Source organism: Pezoporus occidentalis, unplaced genomic scaffold (genome assembly GCF_034315485.1).
Source record: "Pezoporus occidentalis ecotype Australia unplaced genomic scaffold, CSIRO_AGI_Poc_V1 ctg10, whole genome shotgun sequence".
Lineage (NCBI taxonomy): Eukaryota > Metazoa > Chordata > Aves > Psittaciformes > Psittacidae > Pezoporus > Pezoporus occidentalis.
In genome coordinates this window covers 2,477,867-2,500,729 of record NW_026912779.1, presented here as the reverse complement: position 1 = coordinate 2,500,729, position 22,863 = coordinate 2,477,867, and the positions used below count along the sequence as shown (strand labels likewise).

Below are 22,863 nucleotides of genomic sequence, written 5' to 3'. Positions count from 1 at the left end.
TGTGCTTGTCATACAGTTACCTTATTCCAGACACACGCCAGAAGCATGCCACACTCACCACAAAGCATGTCACTGAAACCAGGCATTTAGGCAAGTTATGCCACCAGTAGGACATGTGGAGTCCAGAATAACTTCCTTTATCAGCTCCTTATCTACTCAATGAAGCAATCAAACTCTCCACCAAGTACATTATCACCTGCACTCCTGGGCACTTGAATAGAAAGCAGTGGCATTCCATGATTCATTCATCTACCACAGGGCTCATAAAATGGTTGTTAATTTTACAAGTACTCAAAATACAAGCACCTAACATGTACTAACATATTACAGCCAACAAAAGTAAGCCCTAGTCTCTCCACACAAACCCCCTGAAAGCTGGTTCCTTTCGTTGTTCCCATAATTTCTGATGACCCAGTTTTATTAATAAGCAGTTAAAACCATTGTCCTTACTGGTATTTATCTCCAAAGGGGAGCCACCAGTTCAGCCCATGGCCAGCCCATGCACTTGGGACTGTACATGTGGCCAGGAGTAAAAGCTGGTCTCACACTAGTAAATACAAGCCAGGTCTTGAGCTTTGGGAAAGGTATTTTCAAATCTGATCAGGCTGAGGCACTTCTAAATGAGAGGCAACAGTAGAACAGGGGAAGAAACACATGACTGTGCTGAAGGAGGAATTCAAGCAGAGGGTTATGAAAAGCTGCATTTTCAATCTCCAAAAGAGAATTTATTTCACAAGCTAGTTGCTAGTTACAGCCAAACTGGCACTTCAAACTTGGAAGAGATGTTGGGAGAGGAAATGGAGCAAAAAACAGTTAATTTTTAGGACATTTTACAATCTTTTTTTTTGTTAGGTTTTAAAACACTGATGACAATGCCTATGCATTTGATTTTAAGTATGCAAGTAGCCCAATGTAGTTCAGTCTCAGGCAAAGTTAAGCATATACATGCAGGATCACTGTACCTTTATTTAGGAACAGTGCAATTGTCCATTTTTCAACCCAACACTAGATCTTCTCAGATGTTTTATGTTCACCACTAGAAAGCATAATAAAGCTTTTTTTTTTCCTTTTCTCTAAAGAGATTAAATGTCTTAACAGGTGGAACTTGTCCTCTGCCAAACTGTTACAGGAAACAAATAACATTTTCAGTAGACTTAATTAAAACACAGTTAACAGCCAAAGTGCAGTGAACCAAATACAGCCAATATTTTACTGTAAGAAAAGATGTTATATGCTGTACTGTACTGGCTATATTATATATTTGCTATATATGTTCATATTAAGTATCAATAAGAATGTATGGTTATTGAATATGTTAAGTGTATACATACTTTTTTTACTTATATATGTTGAAACATAAGGAAATTGAACCTCAATACTTTAACTTCCATTGCTTTCCCTTATGGTAAGTAAAGAAATTACTCACCAAGTTCCTGTGTGGCTAAAACTGATGTGTTCAGACTGAGCTGGCACATAGGTACTTCTGAAGTCCCTGTGCTATCCCTGCATGCCCAGTGCAGCACTCTGCCCAACCACTGATTATACTTGTAGCCCTTTGAAGGCAATTTAGTCCAATTTATTTGAACCCCCTGAAATGAAAGGGCATACAGAAGTATCACAAGTCATTAAAAATACAAACTACTAAAAGGAAAGCAAATTACTCTTACCAAGTGATATATCCCTGGTTTGATAAAAAGGACATGGAACTGTTGGAACTAGTCCAGAGGAGGCCACAAGGATGATCAGGGGCTGGAGCACCTCCCATATGAAGAGAGGCTGAGAAAGCTGGGGCTGTTTAGCCTGGAGAAGAGAAGCTGTGTGGAGACCCCGTAACAGCCTTCCAGTATCTGAAGGGGGCCTATGAGGATGCTGGGGAGGGACTCTTCATTAGGGACTGGAGTGACAGGACAAGGGGTAACAGGTTAAAACTTAAACAGGGGAAGTTTAGATTGCCTATAAGGAAGAAGTTCTTTCCTGTTAGGGTGGTGAGGCACTGGAATGGGTTGCCCATGGAGGTTGTGAATGCTCCATCCCTGGCTCTGTTCAAGCCTGCGTTTGACAGAGCCTTGGGTGACGTGGTTTAGTGTGAGGCGTCCCTGCCCATGGCAGGGGAGTTGGAACTGGATGATTTTAAGGTCCTTTCCAGCCCTAACTATTCTATGATTCTATACACAGAATCACTCCCTTCTCACAATTTGGACCGGTTTTCATCATGTGTACAGCAAACACATTGACAGCTGGCAAAACTCTGCCTGGGTGGCAAACATGTTGTTTCTGAAGTCCGTACTTGATGCAGATGCCATCTGCTCTGCAGTGACGAGTAAGCAGCACAAAGTAATAAACAGGTCTGGGATAACCAGCCAAGCTCCTTTCCTGTGCCCATTAGCTATGGCTTGAATTACTCCTACAAGCAACATTGTTCCTGGCTTTAAAACCCAGTTTTTGGAGGTAGTGTGGTGTCAGAAGGAGCAATCACTCCTTGGTCTGGTTTGTCAGTTCACCTTTCTCTTCTCACCTGGGCAGAGAACTGCACATGACTTTTACTCAATTGCATTTGTCCTTGTGTTTCTCCAGTCTTTCCACAATATAAAGCTGCAGTTTCCCCAACAGTAAAGGAAAAAAGGTACAAAACTTCATTTGCAGCATAAATCTACTTTCCTGGTCAAGCACAAGCCACAGGAAGCCAGTTTAGACCTCAGTCCAGTTAAACACCTCAAAACCATGGATTACATGTTCTTTTCTACCATTTTGTTGATGTGGTGTCACTACCCATCAAGTTTTTAAAACTCATTCCAACTTCTGCCCATCACATAGACCAGTAAAACAAGCTAAAGGAAAGACAGCCCTGTGGTATCCTGGTTTGAAGAAATGTATTTGAGGTATATATTACATGCTATGACAGAGGTGTATTGTCAAGAACGTCTGTATTATTTTATTGGACATAAAGGAGAGAATGTGCTGTAATAAATTGTAGAAGTTATGCCTTTTAGCATCTGGATGGCCACTTTAGAAATTTAAGAGCTCACCTTTAAAAAGCAGAACAACTAAGCTATAATTCACATCTATTTCACTCTTCCACTTCCCTATCAAAGATCTGCACTCCACATACAACTTTTTTTCCAAAAGCTGTCAAGAATGTAAGAAATTCTGCCTTGAAGGAAAACACACACAACCCATTTCTTGGTGTCCTAAAGTATAATAGCAAATGCTTCAATCCAGCCAGGCCTGTAGCAATTATATTTATGCAGATTATCTTTCATGACATTTTATCAAGGTGGAGAATGACTGCTTTCGGAGAAGAAGGCTAAAGGATTCTGGAAGCCTACATTCCAGGAAGGACCCAAAGAGCCTCCACACTTTAGGCTCACCTCTTCCATGAGGCTGAAGCAGCCTTTCCCGAAGCATAATTTCACTGTTACAGAGTGCAAACATGTCCTGTTTTGTTCAACTAACTTCTGAACACTTTGGTCCAATGTCATAGTTATTTTGCCTTTTTTTACAGTTATGTTTTTGGTTCACCAGGCAGAGAAGCACCTGAATCATGGACACCTCGAACAGGGAATATCACATCTCTTTTAGACCATCCCCAGTGCTTTACATTTCTGCAACAGCCCACTTCCATTGCCAGTTGGATGCAGGGTGTTTTCTCACAACTCCCATTTCTCTACAGGGCTTATACACTTATTTTTACTAACACAAAGCAAAACAAAGCAAAGGCAAGAGTACAGGTCCTTCACTCTTCCTTCTTTTACGAAAGCAGAACACTGCAGTTCCTTCAGCTCAGATGCTGCCATTAATGTTTCTCCTGTTTCACCCTGCAGAAGTTTATTGTGGTGTACATCACAAGTTCACTCCTGTGAGCCTGCAAATGCCTGTGAAATGCTGAGTGGGACCTATTTCTCCTGACTTCAAATTAATCCAGGGTCATGCGTATCTTTATAAGGGAATTAAAGCTTTTTAGGACCCCAGCTATTTGGGTTCAGTTTTGCCTTGGGTAATGGCAACTGCCAAAGAGAATATGGGTTTATGCAGTATTTTATGCTCCCTTCACCAATCAATACACTATAAAACACATGCTGAAGTATAAGCTGAGAGCCAAAGTTAACAAGTTACGCTTACACAGCCCCATCAGCCTTGTGGCATCAAAGCAGAGGTTTTCAACGGTCCCTCAGCTTCCTTCGTGCCTTTTGCCTGCAGAGACAGTTCCTGTCATGCCCTCAGCTGGAGGACAAAGCTAAGTCATTGCAGAGGGTTGCAAACAAGCAACTGATTACAGTGCACAATTAAGAGGCAGCGTGCAGGTCCCTGCAGACTGGTGCATCGTGTAACTTTCCATCCTAAAAGGTCAAAGAAAGGGAACAAGTTGGGAAGTTGGATTCCTTTCATTCAAGAAGCTCTTTGCAAGCAGACTGGTGTCTTGTGGGGAATACATGCATGCAAATTTAGCTTTAATTGCAAATGGCAAACCAGGAAGCCAACGAGGTGACAGCAAGTTAGTCTACTGCAAGCATGTGAGCTTCAGTCACCAGCTCAACCCAGAAAATAAACCCCACAGACTTCTAAGCCTGGAAAGGTGATAAACTTTCCTACAAGGGTGTAAGGATGTTCCTCAGCTGCAAGTGTAACTTGCATGTATTTACTGTCTTTGAGACATCTGTCTCATAAACACAGCCTTTACACCACAAGTCTGATATGCCTTTCACTTACATTACATTTGCAACACTTTTCTGCTGAGTTTAATGATACACCAGTTTGGAGAAGCAAAGCTCTGTGTGAGTTTTCAGATCTATGCAATTTAGGCATGTCCTTCCACACCTTAGATTACTACCCGAAATGGAGGCTTACCAGATTACAGCCCTACATGAGCAAACACAACTGAAGAGAATAAAAGCCGAATGGTGAACACAGTTCTCCCTAACACAAGTCCAAGTGTATTTTCATCCTGCCTGCACCCCCTGGTTCCAGCTGTTACCATAGTTATGAAAACTGAGGCTGATGCTACAAACCTCACAGGCTTTTTTGTCTCTGTAAATAAAACCAGCAGTATTTTTTCTCTGAACAACCTTTAGCAGCTTAATCCTGCCTCTGGGAATGGTACTTCCCTCCCAGAAACCATGTGAAGGATAATTCACACAGAAGCACTACATGCTGAGGAAAACTATGAGAGTGAGCAGACCCTCTTGCGCCAAGTCTGCCCCAGGAGGTGAGCACCACTCACTTCGAGCTGCACATCCTTTAGCTACTGGTGAGATTCAGTATAACCTAACATTTTTGCTCCATGTCTGCAAACTTCTGGCAGGATCCAGCCTTTGCTAGATTCATTGTATGCTCACACTGACTATTCAATGAACAAAGTTATATAACAATTTCTATTCTTCCCTATGTCTTCAAAGGGTGATTTTCCCGGGTTTGATAGTATCTGTGCTGATATTTGGACCACCTCTTGCCAGATGCTTTAAACTGCAGAGTAACTCACAAATCAACCTAGAAGCAGCGGGTTTGCACAGTCTGACCAGAGAAACAAGGACTGATGCTCTTAAAAACATTTCTGCTCTCTCTTTTCTGTCTGAGAGGAATAAAGCATTTTTCAATGAGGTTGAATCTCCCTTTTCATGATGCCTTCACTGGAGAAGGAGAAACCTCTCAGGCTCCACAGACAAAAGATTAAAAAGATCTTTCATGTCTAATTTCAGTTTAACTCCTGTTATAACTCCCTGTCTCTGGCTCTATACCAGGATTTCCTTTGCCTTCTGAAGCAAGAGTGAGGTCAAGTATTAAACAATTGCATTCTGTAAGAATCATAGCAATGCACTCCTGGCATGCATTTAAAAAACCCCAAAACTCTCTTATACCACCCAGGACCAGAGGTATATAGAAAGAAGTCTAAGAAGCAGATGATCGGTGAAACTTGTCCTGTTTGCTTTTGCAAGAATGATGCTCCAAATCCCCCAAGAAATGTATTTCCTTATAAAGCACAAGTGTTATTTTTAAATGAGCTCAGAATTCCACCAGCGCTCAGGAGAGACACGTATGCTCACAGCCACAGAGCCACATAACATCAGGGGAAACTCCAGAAAGACCTCCAGTATAGTTTTGCTCCCAGCATTGTACACAAAGCCTACAGTGCATTTCCAACGGCACTTGTAGAAGTATGGAGCCCCACTCTCACATCCTCATCAACTTAAACGGGGGAAGTTCAGGTTAGATATAAGGAAGAAGTTCTTTACTGTGAGAGTGGTGAGACACTGGAACAGGTTGCCCAGGGAAGTCGTGAATGCTCCACCCCTGCCAGTGCTCAAGGCCAGGTTGGATGGGGCTGGGAGCAACCTGCTCTAGTGGAAGGTGTCCCTGCCCCATGGCAGGGGGTTGGAACTCGATGACATTACGGTCCTTTCCAACCCAAACCATTCTGTGATTCTCATGTGGCAGGTCTGATTTTAATGGGGTATTTAAGTTACTGCAGAAATAAAAGCCCAACACCCCTAACACATTTCTTTCCAAGATACAAATCTGGTGTTACTTCATAACCACCTTATTTGCTTAGGTAACAACAGTCCAGAGTCAAGCCTCTAGCACTGCACAGCCCCAAGAGCAAGGGGTGTTTTGGGTTCTCAACACAGGTACATGGCATTAAAAAGTAGTAACTTGTGGCTGTGTAATTATAAGCTGCATCATTATGTATGTGCACAACAGAAGGAGGGGACAAACTGAGGTCACCCAGGAAACTTTGATGCTGGCATTGCTTCACCTCCAAGTGTCTGACTTTGCAGCTTTAATAATATTCTTGTCATGAAGGGTTTTTGTTTAATTCATATATAGATTATGGGTTGCTCTCTATTGGCAGGCACCCGCAGCACTGGCTGAATACGGTTTAAAGCAGCAAACCTTCCCTCTGTTGCAAACACCTGCTTTAGCAAGAAGACCATTTCACTGCAGGTGCACACATTGAATAAAACAGGAGCCTAATTTTGATTCAATGAGATGCCCAGGGATGACAGCATCATTTAATATATCCATCAAAAGTTACTAACTTGATCATAATTGAATGGGGAATGGTGCATCTGACCTTTCTTTCAAATTACCATCACAGACTTTTAATGGGTTTCCCAAAAGTTATTGTTATTAACATGAATATTACAAGAATTAAACCAGCCCTAAAACCAGTAATCACTATGCTTAAACAAAGCCAATAACTGCAAATAGTCTGCTGAAGTATCAAGAACTGTCTTGTCCCTAAAGAAAGACTAGATTGAGACTATTGACTGGTAGGGATAACGATAAAGATATCAACTGAGTTAATCAATTTTTTTACTGAAAGTAATAGAGAATTAAATGGGGATATGAAGTTACTTTACAGCATGTCCTGTGGTTAACAGGCATATGCTGAACTTCTGCATCTTCCACAGTTGTTCATGACTGGTATTAGCTGCATGGTGCAGGGTACTGACCTCTTGCATATGCTGTGAGCCTGCAGCTATTATCATGTCAGATTCTGCAGCCACATGTTATTATTTGTAGGCAAGGTTAGTGAGCAACACAAGGAAACAAATTCCTAAGCCACTGTTAACCTCAATGGCAACTGAACCTTTCAGAAGATGCCCCTTTTTTATTCTTATTTCTAAATCAGGATTGAACAACCTGTTCAGTCATTCAGGAGGAAGGCAAAAGACTTCAGTCACAGTTTTGTTAATTTTGTTAGTTTGTTATTAAACTCTCCCCTCTATAGTGCTCCTAACCACTAGGATCAGTGCTTCAAGGGGTCTTCACCTCTGTTGTTTAACATCACTTTTCCTCACTGGAGGAAACAACTACAGTAGTGAGTCTGGAAGATGTCTACCTATTCATGGAAGAAGCACAACATACACAGCAGTGATAAATACTCCCCTAACAACCTCCTCTTGAAGCACGTCTCAGTCCCAGGCTGAAGGGACCATCTCTACATTCAAGACAAGTGCTTGCACTAAGAAAGAAGCTAGGTTGTATGCATGCAGATTGTTTTGTAACAGCCTCCTCCCATTTCTCATGGTCCCAGTAAAGAGTTATCTTACTGCCAGGAATGCCTAAGTGACAACAGAACCCTGACTGTCCTGTACGGTCCAACAGCCCTTTGTCCAATATTCCTCTTTACTTGATTTAATATGCTAAATGCCATCTTGTGAGCTAAAGTACCATTTACAGAAATCAATGTGTAACTAAGTTACTACGCATGTGAGATTGGCTACAAATAGCAAAGGCATTCTTCCAGTGAGGATTCAATTTTTTTCTACCATGCCATAGTTTCCAGTTATTGCCATTTCTTCAGTATAATTATATATAGTTGGTGCTAAACTGAGTTTAAAACCTTTGTAATTCCCTGTTCTCAGTAGTTTTTCTGCCCCAACAAGCCTAACTGCCTTAACAGGAAATATCCTCCCCATTAACAAAGAGAAAACCATTATACTTAATTCCACTGATATATCAACTTAAATACCATAAATTTTAAAACTGGGCAGTGGAAAAGACACTTAGCTGCATACTATGCTATCTACACTGACTCAGTATATGTAATGGCTGTGTAATACAAGTCACTAAAGACACCAAAAGCTATTGGAAATGGAGCATATCTGGACCTGTGAAGCACCATGCCAATAGCTCTGTATTACTTTATCTTTTAGCTGGCATTTGGCCAAACCCAATAAAACTAATTACCATGAGATGGTTTTTACAACTGGAAACACTGCAGTTAGCTCCAGCCCGAGTGCTCCACACTGAGCACTGTGTATCAGGCAATCAAACCACTGCCAGGTTTTCTTCCTGTGGAGAAAGCTGCTATTTGCTCCTGCTCACTCCAACAGAGAAAGCCACAGCTCTGTTCTCTGGATCTGCCATTCCTCGGAGACAGCAGCAGAGAGGATATGCCTTTACCATGACAAAACAGATGATTCTCACAGTGGTCTTCACTGAAACACCTACCTGCAGATCCCCTTTCATTATAAGCCATTCTGGTTGCTTTCTGCAGATCACATTTTCACACATCCTTCATAATGTTACTGCTGCTGAGTTTCATCTAGTCAGGTCCAACACAGAGACACAGAATTTCCTGTTACAGAGAATCCCACAGACTCCTTGAACCCAGCATTTATAGAAAAGCTTTCTGATAATCATCCATTCTTTGCAAGAGCCATCAGATTTCACATTGTAACTGATCATACAGCTTATGGTCTCACTGCAACTTGGTTTTGGCATATGGCAAGAGGCCACTGGCATGACACTGGGCTCCTGCTGGAGCAGAGGCACACACAAAGCTGCTAAGCATCTCCGGTGCCTCCAGCCATCACTCAAGATGGTCTGCAGCCATCACAGCAGGACTGCATTGGCACCAAAAAGCAGTGTTGATACTGACCCTCTGAAAAAAAGAAATTAAATACTAACAAGGGATAAGAGTCTCTGGTATATTAAGTTTATCGTGTTCTTTAAATTATTTGGGAATGTTTACTGGAAGGTGCCAACAAAAGGAATTTCAGTTGTATTATCAGTATTATCCTTAGTCAGCCCATATCTGAAGAATCCTGGACTGAGCTCTCCTGGAATCCAGATGCACCCTCTCCTGTCAACACTACCCCAGGAAACAGTGGCTAGTAAAAGGCAAAAGCCATCACACAAAGCAAATGCCAAATTAATAGCAGAGTTTAGCATAGGAAAACCATCAGAAGTTCCTTCTCCTTGAATGTGAGATCTGCATCTGAGAATGTGTATTCTGTACAGAGAAAAAAATGGTGTAGTACAAGGACAGACAGACAGAAAGAATCTTGGGAATGTTCCTGCCTGAGAAGGAGTCTACAAAAAGCGTTTGTGCCTTGCTGCTGCCCTATTTACTAGGCTGCTGTACAGGTCAAGAGAAGTCAGCTCAGAGTGTTCAGATACATTTGAACACATTTTTCAATCACCAGTCTCCAAAGGAGTTCAGACCAAGGGGCTCGGACTAGGATCTGTTTCTTCTGCAAAGTTTCAAGGGCATTCCCTTCCTGTCCTGCACAGTACAAACCAGGTTGCCTGAGCAGATGACTGCACCATTTTGGACACTTCTTCCACTGCTGCGGACACCTCTGCAGGCTGTGAGTACTTAGTCCAGAGTTTTCACCAAAGTCATATGAATTTTCAAACACAGTGACTCTGCAGCCTTGGCCAAGGATTTCAACTGCATTCCCCAAGCACTATGCTCACTGTGCTAAAAAGCACCTGCAAAGCATTTCTTTGTGATATTTGCTTTATAAAATTAAAGCACAGGGAGAAAAAAAAAAACTCTTTCTTGCTGCTATTCCTTGGTTTGCATAAGCAGCCGATTGTAAATGTCAAACACCAGTGGTGCATCAGAAAATGATAACACTACAAATTCTCTCTTGAAGCCCAGAGCCCAAACTCCTCACCAGCCCCAAGACTGCTCTAATTTCACATTCAACGTCCTACATTTGGACTGTGTACAGTAATGCCTGATTTAGCCATCACAACTCCAGTAACGTGGGAGTTAAAGAGATTCCAACAGCATGCATGTAGAGGGTTCACCCTACGCTGAATTTTAGGTATTGCCCCTCTGTTTCAGACAGTTCTGTCCAGGTTCGAAGGGGTGAACAGGGAATACTGTGAGATCTGAGCTCATTAGAGGAGCAGGTGGGGATGCCTGCAGCTGAATAAGCAGGTTGCTTTGGGAATAATATAAAACAGATGTCCTGTCTTCGCACTCCCCGACTGTTTGCTTCAAATAAATTGCAAGTGCAGGGTTTAAGGCTGAGTCTGTCATCTATCTCTTTAGCAACTCCTCTTCCATTGTCTTCTGCCTGTTTTCTTTCAGAGTAGCAAATCTTTCCTGTAAAAAAATGACTTTAGAAGCTAGAGAGCAAGAAAAACAATTGCTTTTTGATGGAGCAAGGGAAGTGAAGCGCTCTCTGCTAAATAAGTTTACTCAAGTTTCAGGTACAGAATACTGGGAGGTACTCTGCAGGGGTATGTATGTGAACACTGTTGAAGCTCGCTGACAAAAACCTGGGCTTTACTGAAGGGATCTCCCTTCAAGATATTTCCCCAGCAACAATTATTGTTCAGATTGGGGAAAACCAAGTTGGGTTTTTATATACGCTAAGTATAGCTTATGGTCTGTTATTTCAGTACAACAATGCACTTATTCATATCAAGTGTCTGAAACAGATGAAGGGATCCTAATTCTGATTACATACCCAAGTCCTGGGAAATACACAGGCAGGTCTAGAACCATTCGTAGTTACTGATGTGTTATCTCAAAGTAAGAGATGTACTTACTTTGGTTGTGTATGTGCTTACTTAGAGCGCATCCAAAAAGCAAAGGAGACTTGATTCTTCTTCATGCATGAAGATTTTACTACCAAACCCCAAAGCAGCCAGACTTCTACAAACAGGCAATGTTCTGGAATGTCTTCTTTTTGGAGACACCACCCCATCCTCTACCAGAAGGCAGCTACTGATCATCAGGAAGGCCCTACCATTCATCATCTACAAGTGTTTCAACAAGGTTCCTTCAGGTCAGGAACAACCAGCCCCCTTTGTCAAGTTCCAGTATTTACATTTAAAAACACATTGCACAGGTAACATGAGGCACTGGCACAGGTTGCCCAGAGAAGCTGTGGCTACTCTGTCCCTGGCAGTGTTCAGGGACAGGTTGGAGCAACCTGGTCTAGTGGATGGTGTCCCTGCTCATGGCAGGGGGGTGGAACTGGATGATCTTCAAGGTCCCTTCCAACCCAAACCAGTCTGTTGTTGTATGGCTAAAACAGGCAATGAACATTTAAGACTTATTAGTGGAAAAAATGGGACTTAAAGGTCCACCGTCTTTGCTTACGATTCACAACTTAACCCACAGTGACACAGGAATGTAATTTACTGCCTATTCTCCTGCCTATGCTGCTGGGATAAACTTTCCGACATGCAATTCTCTTAATAATGTGCATAACTCAGAATTGTGCAAAAGAAACTTCTACAAATCTGCCCAGAGAATTAGCTCCAGTCTCAAGACAGGGGCAGTAAGTCACCAACTCCATCAGCACTGCCAGAAGTTAATGCAAAATAAATTCCATGGGAGTTTGCAAAAATGTCAGATGACAATAATACCTTAGTGAGGCTGAGCATATTTTATGTATCCTGTTCATTAGCTGTAAAGCCTGTCCTCATGACTGGTTTTTCTCATTTGAATTAATCACACTATACATCATGAAGAGACCTGCTGAGCCCTTCAATACATAAAGCATTTAAAAGATGTTATTAAAAATAAGTTATTCTGGAGATTTGCAATTACACATTTATTTGTACACTTGCATTTATTGCTTCTCCTACTGGCAGTCTGCATCAAGCTAAAGACATAAGAGTCTATTTGCACAGATAGACATTTGAGCCATTATAAGCATGCTTACAAGAAAGTAATGGTATTGCTCTTCTGAAAGGCTGTAAGTTTTTAAACACAGGTTATAAAGCAGCTGCTTGGCCTAAGCAGATTTGTCAAACCATTTTGTATTAAGTTTATACAGCATCTCAACTTTGATATGCATCCCAGTTCCAAAACCAGGAATCTGGAAAATCCATGTTCAGTCTACGCCATGAGTAGTGCCAACAACCTTGAAACGATGCCAGGTACTGAAGCTCCTCTATGTACAGTACATTGGTTAGTTTGGAGTTTTAAACATTTAGGGCACAAAAAAAAAAAGCCCTTTGCATGTCAATGAACCCATCATCTGTCTACTGATGTACAGCCCCTCACATGAACTAAGTATCAACATTAAGAAGAAATTCAACCTTTTGCTTCTTCAGCCTTTCTAGAAAGACACTTTTGCTAGCTTGACATTCTCTTCCAACTGATAATGATAAATGCAATCATTGCTAGTTTATCTCCAGTTCTTCCTGCACAGAAAGCTCTTGTCCCTCTCTAGTGTTCATCTTCAACCTGTTTATAGACAACAGCATAAAATGTCCAGCCAGTCCTTAGAGTGAGGCTTGAGAACTGATTTGGGGGCTACAAACTTGGTTTTGTGTACAAGTCACACAAGAATCATTTCTGCCGACAGGGGTTTTCCCTTTGCTAACATTATGAAAAGCAGGTGAATAAGAGTATGACTTTCACAGCCCTAACAACCTTATGAAACTTGTGAAATACAACAACTAGATTTCACTGAGGCACCCACAGACCATGTTGGTAAAGGTTGACACAAGGACAGCAGATCCAAGCACTAAGTGGATAAAATGGCATTCCCAGCAGTTTTTTTTCCCCCTTCATTCATTATAAGTGCATTTTTAGTCACCACATAACCCTGCCCACCCTTCCCCACAGGGATCTCTGTATCAGGCCATTTGTCAGCAGAATATTGTCACATTTTACAATATCACCCTTAAATACAAGAGCCCTCAACAGGACAGTGTTGGAGGTTATTGATTTTGAACCTCTGGCAAGCAGACAGCATCCCCCAGCAGGACAGATGCCCAAGGTCAAACGCATTCTTAAAATACACACTTTGGCTACCAGGAGTTTCATTAAGCTCAATAAAGCATCAGGTATTGACTGGCAGCACTATTTATAAATAATCAGCCTGCTGACCCCCTTTTTATTTAATGAAATTTGTTTTCTCTTGTCAGTGTCAGGTATTTTGAGTTAGCGGAATGCTGTGACCTCTCCCACGCTGAAAATGAAACTCTGTATAAAGACTGTCACAAAAACCCAGCAGTAGCGATAGCTCCCAGAAATAGCATGTATCTATTTAGGTACTACAAACAAGATGTCAAGTCTTTAAAAGCCTGAGCTATTAAACTAAGCGCCAAACCATCCATAAACGTTCACATACCACACAGAGAATGCTCTCTCCTTCATTCAGCCTCTGTAAAAGGAATAATACTATGCACAAGCAAAATATGTGTTATTGCAGCAGTGACAACAAGTCAGCCTGAATTAAGATGTTCAAGAATTAAAACTCTCCCTCTTTATACATTTCCTAAAGAGTTTTCTGAAAGTAGTACTTCTTGCACAGGAGCTACGATGCCCCAAAGCACTGCTGGCCCAGCCAGGGGGGGCTCCATGCTGCAGTGGCAGAGGCAGGGATCCCTCTTCTTCCTGAGCTCATTTGCTCACCTGACCTTTAAATTCTCCTGCTCCATCCATAACGGGGTAGGGCATGGGGAATCGCAACAGAAAAATCCAGGAAACATAAGCTGTAACTTCAGGCCATACTATATTTAGCAGATCCCTGGTGTGCTGCTATGGTTTTAATTGCTGTTGTCAGAATATATGCAGGAGAGGGAGCTGCTATTTTATGAAATAAGAGCCCTTTACACCCAGGTGTTAATTTTGTGACTGTCATCCAGCCAGCTAACAACAGCATGAACTGTCAGGGTCAAACACATCACCTAGACACTCGCTGCCCAAAGCACTGCTCTGCCATACCTGCCATGGAAGTTGGTTGGGTTTGTTTCTCTGCAGGCACACAGCCATTCACAAAGGGGGGCATTTTCTATGTGTGCACACATATTCATACATACTATATTGCATCACAGTATTTTGATTTGCAAGTGAGCAGTGTTCGATGATGCAACAATTGTAATATATATGGGGGATGGTCAGATGCAGAGTTATTACAAGGCAAGATTTAAACTCTTTGGTTGATCTGCATTGATTTTATTTTTGCAGTTCTATTGGCCTGATAACACCTCTTCCCATTTCCACTCCACTGCTGGGCAGGAGGGGGTGCATGACTCAGCTGAGGCTGAGCATGGTGCCTATCTGCAGAGCAGAGAAAAAGCCACCGGCATCCTTGAGTGGCTGCAAATTACAGACCTCTCACTAGGGGCCCAGACTGGAGCCAGGTTCCAGATTTTAGCATGCCAAAGGCAAATACAGTTAAATTATCCTCTCATCTGCTTTACCAAACAGCTGCTGTGACAGATGCAGTCTCCAGCACCCATGGCTGGGCCACCTTGTGTGGCCATCCTTACTGCCACACGCACAGAGCGTGGACAGGCCATGCTGCAGGAAGGTGATCCTGTTCAGTCTGTCATGCTCAAATTGAGGTTAGCACCTGTACAAGTGCATCCACATGTCTGACAGCCAAAATCACTTTAGGAAGCAACAAGTGCTGCACAATGCATGTGCTGGGTGAGAGCACCAACACCTTTATACTCAGCAGCCACCACTGCTGCAGTGGTGCCTTTGCAGCTGCACCAGCACAGAAGTCCCTTTCTTTGAAACCCAGTAAAACTGATCCAGGAGCATCTCCTGCATGACCAACCAGTTCCCACCCCTCCTTACTGACAGAAGAGCAACAGATTCTTTGAAAGCAGGAAGCAAACACATCCACACTGCCTGTTCAACCTCGTTAGCATTTGCCAAACATCATTTCAACCCTAACATTATAGAGGTTTAAGAGGTCCATACTGAAAGCCTTTGAACCTTGCAATCAATACAACTGAGCCACTGCACAAAATTCACCATTGATCTGTGTTTCACTTCATTAAATGTTAGTTTTACATGGTTCAAAACACATCTGCACAAATTGGTTAACAACCTGTGGTTGTATCATCAGCTCTAAATGGCCACGCAAGACTGACTGCAAGGCAAACCCCCCAGTTATTTATTTCCTGCTCTGTAACATCAATTTGGCCAACTCACTTTTAGAAGTCTGTAATGTGTTTAAGCTCAAATATGCTGACAACATTGCTTAATGCTAACCCTTTGGGATTCAAGACAAGGCAACATCACATCCAGCTGTCCCCAGTGCACGCTCACCCATAGGTACTGCAAAGGGGCAATGCTGCAAATGCAGATTAATTACCTCCCTGAGAATACCATACCAACTGCCTTTCAGCCATCTCCCCCATGTTAAGGAACAAAGACAGTACAAATACGGGAACAGGTTGGTACCAAGAGGCTGAAAACAGTTACAGGAGGTGTGTGTGCGTTGCAACTCACCACAGGTGACGCAAGCTTCAGAGAAAAAGAGAGCATGAGCAGTAAAACTTAAACCTTCTTTGCACACTGCTGCTGCTTGAGCTCAGCCCTGCCCAAGCTGCCCACCCCAAGGAGGCACTTGAAAATTCTTCAAACTTCAAATATAGATTATTTTAGAACAAAAGCAGCTCCTCTGGGGCAAGCAGGCACAAGTGCTGCAGCAAGTGCCATTGATTCTTTAAAGACCTTAAGATACTGTAGTGGACTAAGCCATATAGATCTATAGCAGTATTAACATGGAGGCTCAGCAAATCAATAGTCAATTCTGCTTTTTGGCTTCTCTTTCTTGATACACAGAGTTCAGTGTGAAACAAAATCTTGATTCCTGCCACACCAGGATGCCTGAGAGCATCTACTGTGACCTCAGTCCACAGGCAACGCTCTGCACAGGATAAACTATGAGGACTGATAGCAAACCATCACTCTCCTACCACTACCAAAACCACTGTTACTTATCTTCTGGAAGAGTGTAATATTTCAGTGCAAATAGGTTTATGTACTAGTATTTACTCATTTCTATGGCCTTGAGTCACCAACCTCTACATTTTCACTCCCCCAGCTAGTAATCAAGAAAAAGACTGTACATTCATAACCGAGGGGAAAAAAAAGTTTCATATCAGCACGATTCCTTTGTGTTCTGGTAAAAGGTTGGACTCTCCTCTTTATTCTCATCTCCTGTAATTCATTAAACCCTCAGCCACAATAAAATTAATAGTGAGCCTTTGAGTAGATAAAAACCTCTTTATACAAACAACTGATATACTGCACAAACCAGCAGATAAGAATCAGCATTCTTTAAAATTAAAATATATGCATTTCTGAAGCGTATCAGCTGCTGAGGAACTTTGTCACCTTCCACTTGCACTTGTCAGCCCCAGGTAGGGGCATCCTTGCTGACCCCCCCAGCTGGGAGCTGCTTTTGCAAATAGAAAGCTACTCAAGCGTTTAGAACTGCTACTCACTTTTGCTTCTGCCAAGAGCTGAGGTGACAGTCCAGCAAACTGGAGCAGTGACAACACCTGGGTGTAGTGCTCCTCTCCTGGGTGTACTTCTCTCCATTCAGCACTGTGGCTTCCATCAGAGGAAGCTTTCCTGTGTAAGAATGGGTGTCAGAGAATTAGGCCAGGTTTACAGCAGCTTTCCTGCTCACAAGGTAAATAATGAGACCCTGCAAAAACCACACAGAAGGGTAGGGTTTACGCTGGTACTACATATTGTAGCTGTGAACTGCCCAATGCTAAAGTCTCCCAGGTGCCATTTCTGAGGTGTTACACTTCAGTTGCAATTAATTCCCCCACAAATTCACATTCCTAAATTTCAGCAACCTTTTCTGGTTGCTACAAGCTCCATGGCCAGGAGGGGGACACACAAATAGAGGTTCAGGTTCAGAGGGCTGCACTGCACACAGTGGTCAAAACCTCCTACACAATTACATCACAGGGAGTTTCACAGCACCCACTGAACTGGCATGACAAAGGCCTTCAGAGAACTCTCCTTTGTGCATTATTTCTCTCCATATCCCAGTTTTGCTTTGAGCTGACAGCAAAGGCTGGGAAGTGGTCCCTTTGTCTTACAGCTGAAGCAAACACAACACTTTTCTTGTCACCATCTGCAGGATAAATGGTATTTCTGTGACAACCTGAAATTCAAACAGAAAATAAACAGATACTCCTACAGGATAAAAGGAGTGGAGAGGTGCTCTGGCCACAGATCAGCACCACTCTGCTCTGTCAATTTGCTTGGCACACCCACAAAACCAACTCCAGCATGGAGGCAGGAAAGGAGAAGGTCTGAAATCAGCTCTCATCTGCAAAGTTTTACTCCTCTGAGCATCAACAAAACGCAGATGCTCTTTTCTCTGAGTGAAGACCATTCCACACCTGGAAAACTCAAGTTGGGAAGAGAGACCAGAGGGTAAAGGGGAGAAATCTGTCTGCACAATAAAGTGCTGCGCTTTGCAAACTGAGCCGTACACCTTTAATCAGCAGTAAAACCTGCAAACTAAATGTGTCTCTCAAATAGATGAAGGCATTCCTTCATGCAAATAAATATTTCGCACACACTTAAACCTCGCAACAAAACAAAACCCGGGCATCTATTAGAATTTCTAATATATATCAGAAAATCACAGCATGGTTTGGGTTGGAAAGGACCTTAAGATCATCCAGTTTCAACCCCCTGTCATGGGGAGGGAACGCCTCACCCTAGACCATGTTGCCCAAGGCTCTGTCCAGCCGGGCCTTGAACACTGTCAGGCACGGAGCATTTACCACTTCTTTGGGCAACCTGTGCCAGTGCCTCAGCACCCTCACAGTAAAGAACTTCTTCCTTACATCTAACCTGAAATTCAGTTTGAACCCACCACCCCTTGTCCTCTCACTACAGTCGCTGATGAAGAGTCCCTCTCCAGCATCCTTGTAGCCCCCTTCAGACACTGGAAGCTGCTCTGAGGTCTCCACGCAGCTTCTCTTTTCCAGGCTGAACAGCCCCAATGTTCTCAGCATGTCTCCATATACTTGTTAATAATGGTATTACCAAGGCTGCCTGGGATCAGGCTTTCTTTTCAGAAATTATTTTGAAGGACGATGAATGAATTCAGAAGCAGATTGGAGGGATCTTGCCTAAGGAGGAGAGCTCAAAAAACAGACGCCAAGCAGCGTCCCAAGGAAAGGCCATCAGGCACTTGCAAATACCTCACAATGACACCATAGCAAATTACACCACGTAACATACTGAGACAAACGCTAAGCTAAGACCAAATAAACTAAGTGTGCATTTTAGCACCAGGCTCCACAAACCTGGAGTAAAACCCGTGCAGACTTGCCTCTCTCTACTATCAGTTTACAAAGCACCACCTTGGAGCAGGTTCACAGGTTTATCCTTCAAGGCACACACTTAAAGACAGCACACTTAAGTCTGGCAGAATCATAGAACCAACTAGCAGGAAGCTTCAGCAAAGCATGCAGTGAATCACAGGCCAATCAGAAATTAAGGTCTCATGAGCAGAAGAACACCTTGCCCAGACTGGTAACTGTAAAACCATTCCCTCTGTCATATAAAACTACCCGTGTTCTGCCTCCACTCCCTCACTGAGCTGTTCTGAGCTGCATTAATTAGTTACACTGGAGGAAACAGAAATGGGAGATATCTGATAGATCCTGTAAATTCCCTGAAGCCCTTTGAAAATCTAACCTTCAAAATGAGGAAAGCCTCTTTTTCAACTCCTTTAACCTGATTTTTAATTGCAAAGTGTACACCACTGCACTCCACCACAGACTTTTTTGTTACAACATAGCTGTATTTTGTTGTAATTCAACTAAAATTGTACAGTTTGTCAAGTACCATAGCCATATCCCTTTGATAAATACCTAATTGTTCTACTAAGCTCTACTATTGTCATTTATGAGCAAGAGCACCTGCAAAGCACAACTGCTTTTGATCACAACAATTAGATTTCTACTGTTTACAGACCAAATTTTCCTAGGAGAGACACAGGGGAAAACTCCGCTTACAGCTGAGGTACATCAAATGGCATTAGTTCAGGAGCCTACCTAGCGCATTTATCTTCTCTTGGAACAGCTTTGTCACCTCCTTTCAACACACATTATCATTGCTACCACGGTTTCAGGTTTACAATCACTGGTTCCCTTCCCAAGCCTCAGGCCAGTCCCAGCAGCTGCTAAGGATGGGGACCTACCAACGATCACCAGTGATGGACAGGTCGTTTCCACCAACTGTAGTAAATGTGGCTTCAAGGCAAAACGAGCTTCAGGTGTTTTCCCCACAAGAAAAATCTTGCAAGGTGAAATCGAGTTTTAAACCTTTTTAATGACTAAATTTGACAGTTTCCATGTAATTTACTTACCCCTTAGCAAATCACGACAGACACACCAAAAGGAGAATAGAAAATGCATCACTGAGATAATTTTACAGTCATCTATGCCCATGAAATCCCAGATAACAGGATTGTGTCTGTAAAGCAGCAACAGAAGCGTGAACAGAACCGGGTCCTGTTTTCTAAGGGAGTGTCTGCCCAGCTAAACCAGCACTGCCTTTGGTCATGGGCACAAACACTGGATGGATCTCTCGGGTAGCCAAATACAGAATAAACCCCAGGTTCTGTGGGCAGTTCCAGTTCAGCTGAGCCTCCAGCACTGCAGTTACATTTCTCCTGCCCTTTGGTCACCTTTATTTCCCTGTAAAGAATGGAAACTCACAGGGCACATCTGAAGACACCAAGCCATAGAGCTATTCTGCATGGATTATATGGCTCACTTCTAACACCAGCCCTTAGTTTACGGCCTTTTAGCTCCTCCTGTTCAGGCCACCAGAATTCAGAGCCTAATAACGTGTGAAATGGGAATTACACATGTGGTTAAAGGCAGCTCAGTCGGAGACCTTTTAGGGAATATATTTTATCACTCCTAGGAAAAAATCCCAACAGTCTGCCTAATAATCCCTCCCCATCCAAACGAAGAGCACAGGATGATCAGCCTAAGTATCCTCCCCTCTCGCAATCCCTCCGATTCATGGATTTTGCTGTTCACATAGTTTCTGAAAAAGGCAAAGAGCTAAACTACAGCGAATCTGACTGAAAAGGCATTCTTTTATAACGTGCACTTAAGAAGTTCTCCTCGGTCTTCGGCACCAGCTGCACACACGCACAGTAAGTTATTTATGTAGACACCATCTCACCCAAGGAAAGCCTTTTCCCTCTGGGACACAAAATAAGGGGAAACCGCCAAATTCAAACCCAGGGCTCACTTCAGACTCACTCAGCTGAGGGGGAGAAGGGGAGAGGGCAGTTTGGGGAGGGAGGAGGAGGCTATGCCCGCAACACAGGGCAGGCACCGTGCCCTCCGTGCCTGCCTTTATATATCACAGTATCACAGTATCACAGTATGCTAGACCTCAAAAGATCATCTCCCCCTGCCGGAGCAGGAACACCTAGATAATGTTACACAGGAATGTGTCCAGCGGGCTTTGAATGTCTCCTCTCCCTGGGCAGCCTGTTCCACACAAAAGAAGTAAGTTTAAGGGAACCTCTTGTGTTCCAGTTTGCACCCATTACCCCTTGTCCTATCATTGTTTGCCACTGAGTAGAGCCTGGCTCCATCATATATTTATAGACCCAGGGCCCCTCACTCCTCTTCTCCAAACTATAGAGACCCAGCTCCCTCAGTCTTTCCTCATAAGGGAGATGCTCCACTCCCTTAATCATCTTGGTTGCCCTTTGCTGGACTCTCTCCAGCAGCTCCCTGTCCTTCTTGAGAGGGGCAGTTTTCCAGGGGGTCTCAGGGCAGAGTAGAGGGGAAGGAGGACTATCTCGACCTACTAACCACCGCCCTTCAATACACCCCAGGATGCCAGGCCTTCTTAGCCACAAGGGCACAGTGTTGGCTCATGGTCATCCTGTGCCTGCCTCCCTCTCCCCTATATGCTCTCTAACAGGTCGTATATATTATATATATAATGGATGGCAGCACAGCCCTGGCGTGTCAGCCACTCCTCCCAGCTTAGCGTCATCAGCAAACTTGCTGATATTACACTCAATTCCCTCATCTAAATCGTTGATGAATATATTAAATAATACCGGTCCCAGTACTGACCCTTGAGGCACTCCACTAGTTACAGGCCTCCAACTAGACTCCGCCCCATAGACTACAACTCTTTGGCTTCTCTCCTTCAGCCAGTTCGCAGTCCACCTCACTACCTGATCATCCAGTCCACACTTCCTCAATTGAGGATGCTGTGGGAGACTGTGTCAAATGCTTTGCTGAAGTCAAGGTAGACCACATCCACCGCTCTGCCGTCATCCATCCACCGTGTTATTTCCTCATAAAAGGCTAAGAGATTGGTCAAACATGATTTCCCCCTGGTGAAGCCATGTTGACTGCCCCTCATAACCCTCTTATCCTTGATATGCCTTAAGATGGCACCAAGGACAAGGTGTTCCATCACTAATAATTATATATATAATATCCAGAGAATCCATATATTTATATACAAACACATGTACGTTGAGCAGTACCTGCTCCGGGCGCTGCCGTCCAGGCGCCTCCCGCTCCCTGAGGAGAGGCGGAGCTGACCCCAGCCGGTTCCAGCCGGTTCCGGCAGCCCCGCCCCTCCGCGTCGTCACAGGCACCTGAGGGGAGCCCGGATGGGAACACACAAAATGGCGGCCAGCGGGGAGGGGAGGGGAGGGGAGGGAAGGGAGTCCTGTAAGAAACAGCGCTGAGAGACCGGAGGGCAGAGGAGCAAGGAGCAAGGAGCCACCGCAGCCCTGCTGCCCTCACCAGTGCTGAGGTATAGAGCGCGAGAGATACGCGGAGCGTGGCTATATCAGAGCTGCCACATGGAATCGTGTTATGGTTTGGGTTGAAGGGATCTGAAAGCTCCTCCAGCTCCAACCCCTGCTCCCAAGGGCAGGGACCCCTTCCACTAGAGCAGCTTGCTCCAAGCCCCTGTGTCCAACCTGGCCTTGAACCCTGCCAGGGATGGGGCAGCCACAGCTTCTCTGGGCACCCTGTGCCAGCACCTCAGCACCCTCACAGGGAAGAGCTTCTGCCTAAGAGCTCAGCTCAGTCTCCCCTCGGGCAGGTTCAAGCCATTCCCCTTGGCCTGTCCCTCCATCCCTTGTCCCAAGCCCCTCTCCAGCTTTCCTGCAGCCCCTTCAGGCACTGGAGCTGCTCTCAGGTCTCCCCTTCAGGAGCCTTCTCTTCTCCAGGCTGCCCCAGCCCAGCTCTCTCAGCCTGGCTCCAGAGCAGAGCTGCTCCAGCCCTCGCAGCATCCCCATGGCCTCCTCTGGCCTCACTCCAACAGCTCCATGTCCCTCTTGTGCTGCTGCCCCAGAGCTGGATCAGGGCTGTGTG

At 43.9% G+C, this 22,863-nt stretch overlaps 1 protein-coding gene and 1 long non-coding RNA gene across 2 annotated transcripts in view; one reads left to right on the top strand and one right to left on the bottom strand.

Annotated features, from left to right (window-relative positions):
- EFEMP1 (EGF containing fibulin extracellular matrix protein 1) overlaps window positions 1-22,863 on the top strand; it is a 378,486-nt gene that overhangs the window by 103,202 nt on the left and 252,421 nt on the right. The window lies entirely within an intron of this gene.
- Window positions 1-22,863, bottom strand: part of LOC134159044 (uncharacterized) — a 65,390-nt gene that overhangs the window by 37,165 nt on the left and 5,362 nt on the right. Inside the window, exon 2 of the long non-coding RNA XR_009963012.1 lies at window positions 16,954-17,083. This is a non-coding gene — a long non-coding RNA (uncharacterized LOC134159044). The remainder of the gene's footprint in view (window positions 1-16,953; window positions 17,084-22,863) is intronic.